Raw genomic sequence first — 17,281 nt, forward strand, 5'->3', positions numbered from 1 at the left:
CTCCCAAGGCCATTAGTAGTTCTAATGGAATGTTGTCTACTCCCGGGGCCTTGTTTCGACTCAGGTCTTTCAGTGGTCTGTCAAACTCTTCACGCAGTATCTTATCTCCCATTTCGTCTTCGTCTACATCCTCTTCCATTTCCATAATATTGTCCTCAAGTACATCGCCCTTGTATAAACCCTCTATATACTCCTTCCACCTTTCTGCTTTCCCTTCTTTGCTTAGAACTGGGTTGCCATCTGAGCTCTTGATTTTCATGCAAGTGGTTCTCTTTTCTCCAAAGGTCTCTTTAATTTTCCTGTAGGCAGTATCTACCTTACCCCTAGTGAGACAAGCCTCTATATCCTTACATTTGTCCTCTAGCCATCCCTGCTTAGCCATTTTGCACTTCCTGTAGATCTCATTTTTGAGACGTTTGTATTCCTTTTTGCCTGCTTCATTCACTGCATTTTTATATTTTCTCCTTTCATCAATTAAATTCAATATTTCTTCTGTTATCCAAGGATTTCTATTAGCCCTCGCCTTTTTACCTACTTGATCCTCTGCTGCCTTCACTACTTCATCCCTCAGAGCTACCCATTCTTCTTCTACTGTATTTCTTTCCCCCATTCCTGTCAATTGTTCCCTTATGCTCTCCCTGAAACTCTCTACAACCTCTGGTTCTTTCAGTTTATCCAGGTCCAATCTCCTTAAATTCCCACCTTCTTGCAGTTTCTTCAGTTTCAATCTGCAGTTCATAACCAATAGATTGTGGTCAGAATCCACATCTGCCCCTGGAAATGTCTTACAATTTAAAACCTGGTTCCTAAATCTCTGTCTTACCATTATATAATCTATCTGATACCTTTTAGTATCTCCAGGATTCTTCCAGGTATACAACCTTCTTTTATGATTCTTGAACCAAGTGTTAGCTATGATTAAGTTATGCTCTGTGCAAAATTCTACAAGGCGGCTTCCTCTTTCATTTCTTCCCCCCAATCCATATTCACCTACTATGTTTCCTTCTCTCCCTTTTCCTACTGACGAATTCCAGTCACCCATGACTATTAAATTTTCGTCTCCCTTCACTACCTGAATAATTTCTATTATCTCGTCATACATTTCTTCAATTTCTTCATCATCTGCAGAGCTAGTTGGCATATAAACTTGTACTACTGTAGTAGGCATGGGCTTTGTGTCTATCTTGGCCACAATAATGCGTTCACTATGCTGTTTGTAGTAGCTAACCCGCACTCCTATTTTTTTATTCATTATTAAACCTACTCCTGCATTACCCCTATTTGATTTTGTATTTATAACCCTGTAATCACCTGACCAAAAGTCTTGTTCCTCCTGCCACCGAACTTCACTAATTCCCACTATATCTAACTTTAACCTATCCATTTCCCTTTTTCAATTTTCTAACCTACCTGCCCGATTAAGGGATCTGACATTCCACGCTCCGATCCGTAGAACGCCAGTTTTCTTTCTCCTGATAATGACGTCCCCTTGAGTAGTCCCCGCCCGGAGATCCGAATGGGGGACTATATTACCTCCGGAATATTTTACCCAAGAGGCCACCATCATCATTTAATCATACAGTAAAGCTGCATGTCCTCGGGAAAAATTACGGCTGTAGTTTCCCCTTGCTTTCAGCCGTTCGCAGTACCAGCACAGCAATGCCGTGTTGGTTAATGTTACAAGGCCAGATCAGTCAATCATCCAGACTGTTGCCCCTGCAACTACTGAAAAGGCTGCTGCCCCTCTTCAGGAACCACATGTTTGTCTGGCCTCTCAACAGATACCCCTCCGTTGTGGTTGCACCTACGGTACGGTCATCTGTATATGTTGCGATTTACTTGAATTTGTACAAAATTTTATTTACGAGCGATTCAAGCACTGAGCGCGGCGTTGTGTGGGAACCAAATAAGGAAGCCAGTCTCCGACAGGTGCATGTCCTCTGGGGCGTTCTATGATAGTCTTACAAATGCAGTTTCTCTCTTTAGAATTTAACCGTATGTCTGTATTACGGACTAGCAACACATTGGCACAGGGAAGCAGTTCTCTGTCAGATAATGAGTAATATAATAAGCGGGTGGCTAGGATCTGATGCAACTGCGCTGTTTAGTGCTTCAAGTGGGTCAGCACTATGGCATAAAATCTGTCCGCGTCAACAGTGTGATATAATGAAAGTTTATGTCATTCTTGTTAAAGTAAACAGTGTTCTAGCGCACATTATGTAAGTTTATTTTATCGTTGTTGAATTAAACTAAGATTATACTGTGATTCTGGTCGTACGTGTTTACCTTGGTCGCATTAAAACAGCTATTCTTTGCACGTGTACAAAGTTCGCCACGCGCTCGCTAGTGTTATGAAAATCGGTGCGCCCGCTCGAGGGTTAAAGGTTTGACACCAAAGTTGTAATTTACACTAAGAAGGAGTTGTACGACATGAACGACAGGCGGTAGGCATGGTTCTACACTGAAGAGTCAAAGAAACTGGTACACCTGCCTAATATTGTGTAAGGCCCACCGCGAGCACGCAGATGGAGGGAATTGACACCATGAATCCTGCACGGCTGTCCATAAATCCGTAAGAGTACGAGCGGTTGGAGTTCTGTTCTGAACAGAGCGTTGCAAGGCATCCTAGATATGCTCAATAATGTTAATGTCTGGGGAGCTTGGTGGCCAGCGGAAGTGTTTAAACTCAGAAGAGTGTTCCTCGAGCCACTCTGTAGCAATTCCGGACGTGTAGGATGCCGCATTGTCCTGCTGGAATTGCTCAAGTCCGTCGGAATGCACAATGGACACGAATGGATGCAGCTGATCAGACAAGATGCTTACGTACGTGTCACCTGTCAGAATCGTATCTAGACGTATCAGGGGTCCTATATCACTGCAACTGCACACGCCCCACATCATTACAGAGCCCCCAACAGCTTGAACAGCTGACATGTTGGGTCCATGGATTCATGAAATTGTCTGCATACCCGTAAACATCCATCCGCTCGATACAATTTGAAACGAGACTCGTCTGACCAGACAACATGTTTCCAGTCATCAACAGTCTAATGTCGGCCTTAGCGGGCCCTGGCGAGAGGTAAAGGTTTGTGTCGGTCAGTCATAAAAGGTACACGAGTGGGCCTTCGGCTCCGAAAGCCCATAACGATGATATTTCATTCAATGGTTCGCACGCTGATACTTGTTGATAGCCCAGCACTGAAATCTGCAACAATTTGCGGAAGGGTTGCGCTTCTGTCTCGTTGAACGATTCTCTTTAATCGTCGTTGGTCCCGTTCTTGCAGGAACTTTTTTCCGACCGCAGCGATGTCGGAGATTTGATGTTTTACCAGATTCCTGATATTCATGGTATACTCGTGAAATGGTTGTACCGGAAAATCCACACTTTATAGGTATCTCGGAGATGCTGTGTATTTTTTTCTTTTTTTTTGTGGCATGTTGTGTCCAAAGAACCGCTCCGCCGATAACCGTGGTTGGAAGCCAAACTGTTCATGGCGGATGATGTTATATTCCTCCAGATAGTCTTTGAGACGCTGTAGCAGCACCCGTTCCAATATTTTGCCGAGTGTGGACAACAGACTAATCGGGCTGTAGTTGTCTGGCAACGTTGGGTTTTTTCCCTTTTTGGAATAGGAATCATCTTCAGCGTCTTCCAGTCTGCAGGGAAGTAGCCGTTGAGTAAGCAGCTGTTGATAATTCGAGCTAAGAGTACGATGGCCTTTCTCGGAAGATACTTAAGATCGGCGTCGGTCACAGAGACCTTGCCAGGCGCCGAGTTGTTCGTCCTCCTGATGAGTTTTCTAACCTCAGCGGGAGTGTTAAGAACAGGCCTCTGTTGTGTGGGGAGTTGGCGGAAGTCGGCGATTCGCTGCCGGATACGGTCCTCTTCCCTTGCGTCCTCTGCGTCCTGTGGGGGCCGAGCAGACATGTGGTGTTCATATACGTCAACATACAATTCAGCTTGGCCAAGAGAGTCGTACACGAAGGCATCGGGGCCGCGTATTACTCGCTTTGGTGGTCCTGGTTGGCGTAGTGCCCTGGCAAGTTTCCACTGTTCCCTAGTCTGGAGAAACATTTCGTCCGTCTTTGTTTCCCAGAGGTCTTGACGCCATTCTTCAGCTCGGCGGCGTAGCCCCCGGGACAAACGATGCATCAGCCGTCTATCTTCTGGATGTCTGTATCGTTGCCATCGTTTTCTGTGAGTATTCCTGTGATGCTTGATGTCGACGAGATGAAGAGGGAATGTTTCAAATTGATGCTCTCGACGAAAGGTATCAGTCGCTGCGCCTCTTGTTGCCAGTTGGATTTTAGCTGTCAAAGTTGCCACAGCGATGTCAATGTCCGGTATGTGAAGACTGCTTGGGTCGGTCGGATGTTATTGTTGAGGTATGTCGCAAAGAGATTCCAGTTAACAGCTCTGGAGCTTGGGGGTGGTGTTGGAAGGCCGCCACCCTCGAGAAGCCAGAGAACTGGTAGATGATCAGAGGACAGGTCCTGGATGGTCATGAGCTCTAGATTTGCAGCGATATTTTTAACAATCGCTATATCGAGAACGTCAGCCTTCTGGACGGTGAACTTAGGGACGCGTGTCGGCTCGCGTGGCCCATAGATGGTGACTTGAAGATCGTTCTCTAGATCGTAGTGTAGCTGTCCCTTTCGGTTGGCTATCCTTGAATGCCAAGCCCCATGTTTGGAGTTAAGGTTTCTTCCCAGCAAGACCGTATTAAATTGGTCGAATAGCATGAATATCTATGACCACCATCTGTTTCTTGGGGCTAAGATACGCTGCCACCAGAGTTATGTTTCCTATTGCCGTGAAGATTGTAACCGCTGTGGCTGCCAGTGATTCCAGGGGCGGTAGATCCTGCTGATGATGTCGTATAGTGTCTTTCACAAACACTGCAGGATCGCCACCTCGTTGTCCAACCTGGTCCAAAAATAGTTCAAATGGCTCTGAGCCCTGTGGGACTTAATTTCTGAGGTCATCAGTGCCGTAGAACTTAGAACTACTTAAACCTAACTAACCTAAGGCCATCGCACACATCCATGACCGAGGCAGGATTCGAACCTGCGACAGTAGCGGTCGCGCGGTTCCAGACTGTAGCGCCTAGAACCGCTCCTCCACCCCGGCCGGCCAAGCCGGTCCGTCCTGTAAATATGCATGTTGCGTAATTTGAAACTAGCCATCTCCGTCAGGTGCGTTTCCGATATCAGAACTATGTCCAACCTGTGCCGACTAACAAATTCGTTCAGTTCAGTTTGTTTACGTCTTGCTCCGTTGGCATTCCAAATGCAGAGTCGGAGGTGTCTTGTTCTGCGGCCGTTATCCATTCCTTAAGGAGCGGTAAACGCCTAAGATCATTGCTTCCACCAGTGTGAGGATTCCTGTCAGTTTTTGTTGAAGTTGTACGAGGATGGCTGCGATGTCCAATAAGGCTTGTGTCAAGGTGCCTAGGGTGGCTGTAGTAGACGCAGAGGTTGCAGGTTAGTCTCTCCTAGGCGACAGTGTGTTTGTATAGGGTCGTGAAATCCGTCACCTCAGAATCCTCTGTAGGGTAGATGATACACTCCTGGAAATGGAAAAAAGAACACATTGACACCGGTGTGTCAGACCCACCATACTTGCTCCGGACACTGCGAGAGGGCTGTACAAGCAATGATCACACGCACGGCACAGCGGACACACCAGGAACCGCGGTGTTGGCCGTCGAATGGCGCTAGCTGCGCAGCATTTGTGCACCGCCGCCGTCAGTGTCAGCCAGTTTGCCGTGGCATACGGAGCTCCATCGCAGTCTTTAACACTGGTAGCATGCCGCGACAGCGTGGACGTGAACCGTATGTGCAGTTGACGGACTTTGAGCGAGGGCGTATAGTGGGCATGCGGGAGGCCGGGTGGACGTACCGCCGAATTACTCAACACGTGGGGCGTGAGGTCTCCACAGTACATCGATGTTGTCGCCAGTGGTCGGCGGAAGGTGCACGTGCCCGTCGACCTGGGACCGGACCGCAGCGACGCACGGATGCACGCCAAGACCGTAGGATCCTACGCAGTGCCGTAGGGGACCGCACCGCCACTTCCCAGCAAATTAGGGACACTGTTGCTCCTGGGGTATCGGCGAGGACCATTCGCAACGGTCTCCATGAAGCTGGGCTACGGTCCCGCACACCGTTAGGCAGTCTTCCGCTCACGCCCCAACATCGTGCAGCCCGCCTCCAGTGGTGTCGCGACAGGCGTGAATGGAGGGACGAATGGAGACGTGTCGTCTTCAGCGATGAGAGTCGCTTCTGCCTTGGTGCCAATGATGGTCGTATGCGTGTTTGGCGCCGTGCAGGTGAGCGCCACAATCAGGACTGCATACGACCGAGGCACACAGGGCCAACACCCGGCATCATGGTGTGGGGAGCGATCTCCTACACTGGCCGTACACCACTGGTGATCGTCGAGGGGACACTGAATTGGCACGGTACATCCAAACCGTCATCGAAACCATCGTTCTACCATTCCTAGACCGGCAAGGGAACTTGCTGTTCCAACAGGACAATGCGCGTCCGCATGTATCCCGTGCCACCCAACGTGCTCTAGAAGGTGTAAGTCAACTACCCTGGCCAGCAAGATCTCCGGATCTGTCCCCCATTGAGCATGTATGGGACTGGATGAAGCGTCGTCTCACGCGGTCTGCACGTCCAGCACGAACGCTGGTCCAACTGAGGCGCCAGGTGGAAATGGCATGGCAAGCCGTTCCACAGGACTACATCCAGCATCTCTACGATCGTCTCCATGGGAGAATAGCAGCCTGCATTGCTGCGAAAGGTGGATATACACTGTACTAGTGCCAACATTGTGCATGCTCTGTTGCCTGTGTCTATGTGCCTGTGGTTCTGTCAGTGTGATCATGTGATGTATCTGACCCCAGGAATGTGTCAATAAAGTTTCCCCTTCCTGGGACAATGAATTCACGGTGTTCTTATTTCAATTTCCAGGAGTGTATTTGGGGCTATCCGGATGGCTGTTGGTCTGGTGCCTCACAGTCCATCTTGCTATTCGTCGCTGGCGTTGTCGATTGTTGAACGATCTTCACCGTTGGGTTCTTGGCCCGCTGTTGCGGCTGGACTTTTATATTTCCGGAGGAGTGCCTGGTATTTTTCTCAGCCGCGTCACGAGGCGCAGTGGTCATTGTCACAGTTAGCACATTTTGCTTTGGAGGTGCACGGCAGGCTGCAGTCTTTGGTTTGATGGTCTCCAGCGCACTTTACGCAGCGGGGTGGCATCTGGCAATAATTTGCCGTATGCTCGCAGCGATGACAGTTTTTGCACTGTTTCGCCCCATCCTTGGATTGATAATCTTCAATGCGCACTCTCGTGTAGAGAAAGTATAGGATGTCGTAGATTTTATGGTTGTCTGAGGAAGGCTGACACAGTACGTGGGCAGCCTAAGTAACTCACCAATGACTTGATCTCCTTCTCTCCTTTTATACTGATGTACCTTGGCGTGGGGGAATCCTTTTTCACTTAACGCTTCCTGGAGTTGACGTTCTGTGATCTGTGCAGGCAGTCGTTTGATCACCACCTTTAGTTCCTTTTCCTCCAGTGGTTGATGTTTGAAGTGTGGCTAGTTGTAGGTCTCAAAAAATTTCCGAGCCTTTCTTTGGTCTTCAAAGGACTCGGAATGGTATTTAATCTGCTCCTTCTAGAAGATGGCCTTCAGGGTTCCGGAGAGTTGTTGTTGTAGCACATTATTCAGTTACACATACTGGCCAGTATAATAAATCGTCTCTGGTGGAACACGTTTTTGTTTCTCTGCGCCAGATGCAGCAGCGGCTTGTTGTTCCAACGTTCCTAGATCGAGGTTTCGTGTCTGCGTGGAGTCGTCCTTGTTGTCATCTCTGGGTGTAATAGGTGTGAACCTACTGGCAGTCTCAATCGTCTCAGCTCGTCCTTTCTGAGGCTTCGCATCTTCTTTCGAGTTTCTCCGATACTGCCGTTTGTGTCGCACTTGGACGAAACCATACGTTTCTGCAAAGCTGTTGTCTCTTTCCGGAGGTTCTTGGTCCATCAGTTCCATGTTCTCGCCGAATTCTAGCGGTGTTGTCCTGTCCTGGTCCACATCAGGTTCGTCATGAAGGGCGCTACCACGCGGAGGGTACGGGTTTTCTTCGTCCGTGAGGGTTTCAATTTTGCGCGCCACCGACGGCTTCCACGAACGCTCTTGTTTACCGGTAGAAGCGGTTGTTGGTGTCAGTTGGGCGCGTTGTTCTGTTGTCGCTGCGGCGCCAGGCGGCTGCACAGCTCCGCCCGAGTGAAACGTTGAACTCTCATAAACCATTTCCATAGCCTGTGTCGTCTCCCTCCGATGCCCATCTGCCGGTGCCGAAGTCACCATAAGTGGAGTGGCCGATGGGGCCTGCAGCGGACAGACCCTGCCGACCGGCGATCGAACCGCTGCTGCTCGCCCGCTGCACGGTTTGCTCGCGTTGACATCGCGCTATCGACTGAACTGACAACTGCGCCAGACACTTCTTGTCTTATACAGGCATTGCCGACCGTAGTGCCGTATTCTGCCTGTTCATATATCTCCGCATGTGAATACGAGTGCCAATACCAGTTTATGTGACGCTTCAGCGTACATATGAAACTTGATGTCTATTCAGATTTCGCGCCAGTCGCATAAGAGTGGCGTTAGTAGCGCCACTATGAGATTGCAAAACAGGTTCGCTTCAAATACACACTGTGACGGTCGTGATCAAATGGTTCAAATGGCCCTGAGCACTATGCGACTTAACTTCTGAGGTCATCAGTCGCCTAGAACTTAGAACTAATTAAACCGAACTAACCTAAGGACAACACACACATCCATTCCCGAGGCAGGATTCGAACCTGCGACCGTAGCGGTCGCTCGGTTCCAGACTGTAGCGCCTAGAACCGCACGGCCACTCCTGCCGTCGGTCGTGATCATTAGGTACCTTTGATACTGAAAGTCGTGAGATGATGTCATTCAAGAATGCCTTTAAGGCGACAAATCCGCCATCAACACGTCACTGAGTTTGAACGAGGTCGTGTAATAGGGCTACAAAAAGCTGGACGTTCCTTCTGTACTCTTGGAGAAAGACTTGGCAGGAATGAAGCCACTGTATGTGACTGCTGGCAGCGGTGGTCACAATAATGTACGATCGCAAGCTGGACGTTTCTTCTGTACTACTGCAGAAAGACTTAGCAGGAATGAAGGCACTGTATGTGACTGCTGGCATCGGTGGTCACAATAATGTACGATCGCAAGAAACCGGGCTTCTGACGGCCACGTGGCACTACAATGAGGGAAGACCATTGTATTCGGGGTATGGCTCTGACTCATTGTACTGCATCTGCAGCAGTTGGCACCACAGTTACACAATGAACTGTTACAAATCGGTTACTTCAAGGACAGCTCTGAGCCAGACGCCCTGTAGCATCATTCCAAGGATCCCAAATCACTGCGATTTGCAGCTTCAATGGTATTAACAGAGAGCTCATTGGAGGGTAGGGTGGAGGTCTGTTGTGTTTTCTGACGAAAGCTGGTTCAGCTTCGGCGCCGTGATGGCCGCATGTTGGTTAGAAGGAAGCCAATTGAAGGCCTAGCATGTAGACAGACTGGACCTGCAACCTGGAGTTATGCTCTAGGGTGCCGTTTAGTGTGACAGCGCGGGCAATCTCGTGGTTATCTCACCTACGTTGACTGCAGATTTGTACGTAATCCTCATGATTCGACCTGTTGTGCTGCCATTCATGAACAGCATTCCAGGGGTGCTTTCCAATGGATAACGCCCGCCCACATACCGCGGTTGTAACCCAACATGCCCTACAGAGTGTCGACATGTTGCCTTGGCCTGCTCGAATACCAGATCCGTCTCCAGTCGAGCGCATATGGGACGTCATCGGACGAAAACTCCAGCACCATCCACAAACAGGATTAACTGCCCCTGTACAGACTGACCAACTGCAACAGGCATGGGCCTCTATCTCACAAAATGACATCCGGCACCTGTACAACACAATGCATGCGCATTTCCATGTTTGCATTCAACATTTTGGCTCTTACACTGGTTACTAATGTAACAGCCAAAACTTGCAGTGTCTTACCTCGCGGTTACATTAACTCTGCCTTAATTACATTTTGGTGTTGCGAATTTTTTCTGTCAGTGTATTTTAAAACTCGGAAACTCAGTCAATCAAAACCTACAGATGAACTAACACTATATATGTCGGACCTGGTGATTGGGAGGGGGGGGGGGGGGCAGCTTATTTGAATAGTGATGGAGTAGTAACGCTAGGCGGTCAGACTGCATTTTTAGAGCGATGAAGCTGGTATCTCTGCCCACACACTGGTGGGCTATTTGTGTATAACCATAAAGGTGAAGTACAGATCTGTAGAGTGTATAGAATGACATTGGACGAAATGCTGTCAATGCTTTCCGCCTCAGTATTATACATATCAGGCATCAAGTCAGATCACCGGTGATTAATACAGTGCTCAAGAATATCGTTCTTTCACATTAAGCGAGCAAAAACATCTCTTGCACTTGTAAAAAAGCAGAATGTAAGAATTTGAATGATTCTGTGGTGTTCTAATTTCTCTTGAAGATAACAGATGTTATGTAGTTACATTTTTGAAAGATTACAAACGAAAATATTAAGAAAAAACATGTTGCTCATTTATGAATTACTTTATGAAATCTTGGACTCCGAATATCGTCATATGCCTGTGTTCTGAAAACATTCATTACACAATAAGAAGTAAAACCTCCGGCTAAGGAAGAACAAGCAGAGATAAATTACTTGGCAGATTTGAAGGCGCTGAGATGGTATAATATATAGAAGGAATGAACTGTTCCTAGATGTGGCTCAATAAGGTATTCTTCCGATGTCATCATAAGGTCTGGTACTGTTGGTACAAGTTTCTGGCAAAGTACTCATGAAATCTTACCTGTTAGGTATGCCAGAATGTAAATTTAGTATCAACGATAAAATTGTCACGGAGGCCAATGGAAAAGGTCTGGCTGCTGGTGGTGACGACCCAGCACGTTGGGGAAAGCCTGCAGTTGTCACAGATGATTGTCAGGTTTAATCGGTGTGTGAAGTAATCAGAATCTGAAACGGAACATTCCAACAGCTTTATTCTACCTGATGGAGAACTGGAGATAATGAGGTACCGTACGACGGACAATATCTCATTGCCATTAAGAGCTGTTGCTCTTGTAGAAAAGCAGAACGAACCAGGATGGAGGAGAAAATTGTTCTGAAATCAAAATTCTGACCTACTCTTCTGGGTCAGATGATCGAAGTTAAAATTCAAATATCCCTAAATATATTAGGTTTATAGTTAATTTGCCTCGAAGGGACGGCAGAGTGAAAAGCATGAGAAAATTCAATTGTGTGGAAGATCAAGACAATGGCAGCTATGAAAGAAACACAATATCGGCAGAAACAAAACTTCTTGAAATTGATACCAACGGGAAATGGTCATTACCGCCTACATCTTTGAATTTTAAGGTTGAAAGTATTTGAATCAAAGCTGAATTATTCAGACAACGTTGTTATAAAGTAGGTTACATACATGGGAAGTAGTATGAAACATGGCGCTAAAATTCTCGTTAAATATCTCAAATAATAAGTGGCATGAATTTAATACATTATACATCCCATTCTGAAACATGTTACGTCTAAACAACAGAAAAAGCTGAATTATGAAGTACCGGTACCAGTAAGATGTAGAAAAGTTGGTTCTCAAATGGCTCTGAGCACTGTGGGACTTAACATCTATGGTCATCAGTCCCCTAGAACTTAGAACTACTTAAACCTAGCTAACCTAAGGACATCACACAACACCCAGCCATCACGAGGCAGAGAAAATCCCTGACCCCGCCGGGAATCGAACTCGGTCGTGGGAAGCGAGAACGCTACCGCACGACCACGAGCTGCGGACAAAAGTTGGTTCTGTTTTAAGATTAAACATCGTATATGGTCTGTTATCGTTATATCATACATGTTTCAGCATCTAAACCTATGCTTTAATGAATTCAAAATGCTCATTGTGGGGTAAATGTTTAGAAATAGTAGTGAAAGAGAAATGTATAAGTAACTTGGATGGACTAAAATGAAATACTCAAACTGCTTATTGCTGAATCTATATACTGTGTGAAGTTATTAGCCTACAATCTTAGTGTGAGGAGTCTTCAAAACCAATACGTGGTTCGGATTCCACGTTAAAATGAACGATCCCTTTCCCCAGTTGGATAACTGAAGTACGATACGGACACACGGGTCACGTCAGTGGCGTCAAATAGAAATACTTGCACCAGACCATTGAACCACACGAAATTATTATTACTGTCTATATTCATATTAAAGTTTGTACGGAACCCTTAGAGCACAAGTTCTGCTCGCACTTGGCCGGTTTCCATATGGATAGCAATGTGTGACCGCATCAAACTGCACAGGTGGAAGAGCTCTTGGAAAGAGAGGTTTTCGAGAAATGGCCTCCCGTCCCCTCGATTTAATTCCCATCGACCACCTGTGGAATGCGTTAGGGACAGATATTGAGGCACTTTCATATGCACCAACGACCATTCAACAGGTGTCCCCCGCACTGCTGGAGAAACGGAAAGCCGTGTCACAAGAAATCCTTACCATTCTAATGACCAGTTAGGTTTAAGTAGTTCTAAGTTCTAGGGGACTGATGACCTCAGAAGTTGAGTCCCATAGTGCTCAGAGCCAGCTCTACAACGTGCTCCCATGCACGTTGTAGAGCTGGCTCTGAGCACTATGGGACTCAACTTCTGAGGTCATCAGTCCCGTAGAACTTAGAACTACTTTAACCTAACTAACCTAAGGACATTACACACATCCATTCGACCGTAGCGGTGGCGCAGTTCCAGACTGTAGCGCCTAGAACCGCTCGGCCACCCAGGCCGGCACGTTGCTGAGCGTGCACCGCCATCTCTATTGATCACACACCTTATTTATAATGTAATGTCCACGGGACCGCCACGAATAGCTATGAGTTCAGTGTAGCCTAATTATTGTCTCGGAATGAAAGTTTCACTTCCGTTCGTGCCATACCGTATTTCTTTCGGTTACCTTCTGTGCTATAGTGTAGCAGTTCTTTCTGTGTATGGTCCAAGTTTCATCGAGCTATGAGGCAGTGACACATCATGCGAAAGTTACTTTCGTCCATAAGTTTTGCACACTAGTGTATTTGAGCAAGTTCCACAAATGTTACGTCGCTGAAACCCCATTCGAAGGCGCTTATACATTGCCACATAAGAAAGTGTGCAGTTCAATCAAAGAAAGCAAGGTCAGCAACGAAATCCGGCAGTGAACGTAAGGAAATCCATCACATTGTCCGCTGTAACTGAGCGAAAACGCCGGCCAGTGTGGCCGAGCGGTTCTAGGCGCTTCAGTCTGGAACCGCGCGACCGCTACGGTCGCAGGTTCGAATCCTGCCTCGGGCATGGATGTGTGTGATGTCCTTAGGTTAGTTAGGTTTAAGTAGTTCTGAGTTCTAGGGGACTGATGACCTCAGATGTTAAGTCCCATAGTGCTCAGAGCCATTTGAACCATTTGAGCGAAAACTGCACTTTCATATATTTACCCGTTCTGGATATATCTGGGCTGGAATGTCTTTATGGCATCATCTTGTACATACAGTCTCAAGACAGAAGTGAAATGTAGAACCTTTGGCTCGAATGCCAAAGTTACATGCTCCCCTACTCTGGTAGTATTGTATTAAATTTTTATACCATTCCCTGTGTAGCCACAGATTTTGTGATGTCTCCGTGTGATATGGAAACCAATGACAATAACTGGTAGTCAGACTAACAGGAAAGAGTTCTCCAGCGTTTTATGTTCAGCTCTGTGCCTAACGTTGCGCCGCAACCGGGAAGGTGGGGTTCAAATGGGTCAAATGGCTCTGAGCACTATGGGACTTAACTTCTGAGGTCATCAGTCCCCTAGAACTTAGAACTACTTAAACCTAACTAACCTAAGGACATCACATACATTCATGCCCCAGGCAGGATTCGAACCTGCGACCGTAGCGGATGCGCGGTTCCAGACTGTAGCGCCTAGAACTGCTCGGCCACTCCGGCCGGCGGGAAGGTAGGGTCTCATCATCATATATGCTCTGACTCGCTCCTCGGACTGTGCTGTGGCACATATCGTATCAGTTTTAGATGAATTAGGAGAGCCCATGACGAAAAGTTAGAGACATTCGTTGCACTATTTACCACTTCTTTCAACTGAAGCTTAACTGTATTTATTAGGGCACGTGAACTCGTAGACGAAACGACATTGGAGTTCTGAAAATCCTCATGAGTTATATCAAGAGCATCAGCTTGATGTGAAACAGCTGTTTTGTGTCCAGTAAATGCAGTATGAATTATTACACAGTTCTTTTTCCACAAAATAATAACTTTTGATAAGTACGTGAAGAATCACTGTCTGGAGTCTGGTCTTCTCACGACCGCATGTCCTCGTGGCCGCCGATGCCAGCTATTTTGCACAGTGACTACATTCCTCCGAAGTCTTTCTGCAACATCGCAGAAGCAACATCCAGCTTCTCGTAGCTCTGTTACACGACCTCGTTCAAACTCAGTGAGATGTTGATAATGGCGTCTTTGTAGCCTTAAAGGCGTTCTTGGTTAATATCAACTCACCACGTCCAGTCTCAAAGGTAACTAACGCTCACATCCGTTATAGGGTTTATTTAACGAAAACTTGATTTGCATCCGCATAGTGGCACAACTAGCGCGACTCCTTTGCGACTAGTGCGAAGTTTGTATAGACATCATCTTTCAGATATAGAAACACGCCTACCAACTTTTATTTATGTCGCACAACTCCTCCTTAGTGTTGCGCTTCTTTTCCCTCGTCGGTGTATGTAATATACACTCCTGGAAACTGAAATAAGAACACCGTGAATTCATTGTCCCAGGAAGGGGAAACTTTATTGACACATTCCTGGGGTCAGATACATCACATGATCACACTGACAGAACCACAGGCACATAGACACAGGCAACAGAGCATGCACAATGTCGGCACTAGTACAGTGTATATCCACCTTTCGCAGCAATGCAGGCTGCTATTCTCCCATGGAGACGATCGTAGAGATGCTGGATGTAGTCCTGTGGAACGGCTTGCCATGCCATTTCCACCTGGCGCCTCAGTTGGACCAGCGTTCGTGCTGGACGTGCAGACCGCGTGAGACGACGCTTCATCCAGTCCCAAACATGCTCAATGGGGGACAGATCCGCAGATCTTGCTGGCCAGGGTAGTTGACTTACACCTTCTAGAGCACGTTGGGTGGCACGGGATACATGCGGACGTGCATTGTCCTGTTGGAACAGCAAGTTCCCTTGCCGGTCTAGGAATGGTAGAACGATGGGTTCGATGACGGTTTGGATGTACCGTGCACTATTCAGTGTCCCCTCGACGATCACCAGTGGTGTACGGCCAGTGTAGGAGATCGCTCCCCACACCATGATGCCGGGTGTTGGCCCTGTGTGCCTCGGTCGTATGCAGTCCTGATTGTGGCGCTCACCTGCACGGCGCCAAACACGCATACGACCATCATTGGCACCAAGGCAGAAGCGACTCTCATCGCTGAAGACGACACGTCTCCATTCGTCCCTCCATTCACGCCTGTCGCGACACCACTGGAGGCGGGCTGCACGATGTTGGGGCGTGAGCGGAAGACGGCCTAACGGTGTGCGGGACCGTAGCCCAGCTTCATGGAGACGGTTGCGAATGGTCCTCGCCGATACCCCAGGAGCAACAGTGTCCCTAATTTGCTGGGAAGTGGCGGCGCGGTCCCCTACGGCACTGCGTAGGATCCTACGGTCTTGGCGTGCATCCGTGCGTCGCTGCGGTCCGGTCCCAGGTCGACGGGCACGTGCACCTTCCGCCGACCACTGGCGACAACATCGATGTACTGTGGAGACCTCACGCCCCACGTGTTGAGCAATTCGGCGGTACGTCCACCCGGCCTCCCGCATGCCCACTATACGCCCTCGCTCAAAGTCCGTCAACTGCACATACGGTTCACGTCCACGCTGTCGCGGCATGCTACCAGTGTTAAAGACTGCGATGGAGCTCCGTATGCCACGGCAAACTGGCTGACACTGACGGCGGCGGTGCACAAATGCTGCGCAGCTAGCGCCATTCGACGGCCAACACCGCGGTTCCTGGTGTGTCCGCTGTGCCGTGCGTGTGATCATTGCTTGTACAGCCCTCTCGCAGTGTCCGGAGCAAGTATGGTGGTTCTGACACACCGGTGTCAATGTGTTCTTTTTTCCATTTCCAGGAGTGTATATGGGCATACACAATGAAGAGCCAAAGAAACTGGTACAACAAGGCAGGTGTACCAGTGTGGGCCCCCGCGAGCACGTAGAAGTGCCGCAACAAGACGTGGCATGGACTCGACTAATGTCTGAAGTAGTGGTGGAAGGAAATGACACCACGAATCCTGCAGGGCTCTCCATAAATCCGTAAGACTACGTCGGGGTGGAGATCTCTTCTGAACAGCCCGTTGCAAGGCATCCCATATATGCTGAATAATGTTCATGTCTGGGCAGTTTGGTGGCCAGCGGAAGTGTTGAAACTCAGAAGAGTGTTCCTGGAGCCACACTGTAGCACGTTTGGACGTGTAAGATGCCGCATTGTCCTGCTGGAATTGCTCAAGTCCGTCGGAATGCACAATGGACACGAATTGATGCAGCTAATCAGACAGGATGCTTACGTACGTGTCTCCTGTCACAGTCGTATCTAGACGTATCACTGCAACTGCACACCCCCCACAACATTACAGAGCCTCCACCATCTTGAATAGTCCCCTGCTGACATGCTGAGCCCATGGACTCATGAGGTTGTCTCCATACCCGTACACGTCTATCCGCTCAATACAATTTGAAACGAGACTCGTCCGACCGGGCAACATGTTTCCAGTCATCAACAGTCCAACGTCGGTATTAAAGGACCCAAGCGAGGCGTATAGCTTTGTGTCGTGGAGCCGTCAAGGGTTCACGAGTGGGCCTTCGGCTCCGTAGGTCCATATCGATGGTGTTTCGTTGAACGGGTCGCACGCTGACACTTGTTGATGGCCCAGCACTGAAATCTGCAGCTGTCACGTTGAATGATTCTTTTCAGTGTCATTGGTCCTGTTCTTGCAGGATCGTTTCCCGGTGGCAGTGATGTCGCAGATTTGATGTTTTACCGGATTCGTGATATTGACCGTACACTCGCGAAATG

At 48.1% G+C, this 17,281-nt stretch overlaps 1 pseudogene; it reads left to right on the forward strand.

Annotated features, from left to right (window-relative positions):
* LOC126249351 (AP-2 complex subunit mu-like) overlaps positions 1-11,642 on the forward strand; it is a 93,949-nt pseudogene extending 82,307 nt beyond the window's left edge.
* The last annotated feature ends 5,639 nt before the right edge of the window (positions 11,643-17,281 follow it).

This window comes from Schistocerca nitens, chromosome 3 (assembly GCF_023898315.1).
Source record: "Schistocerca nitens isolate TAMUIC-IGC-003100 chromosome 3, iqSchNite1.1, whole genome shotgun sequence".
NCBI lineage: Eukaryota > Metazoa > Arthropoda > Insecta > Orthoptera > Acrididae > Schistocerca > Schistocerca nitens.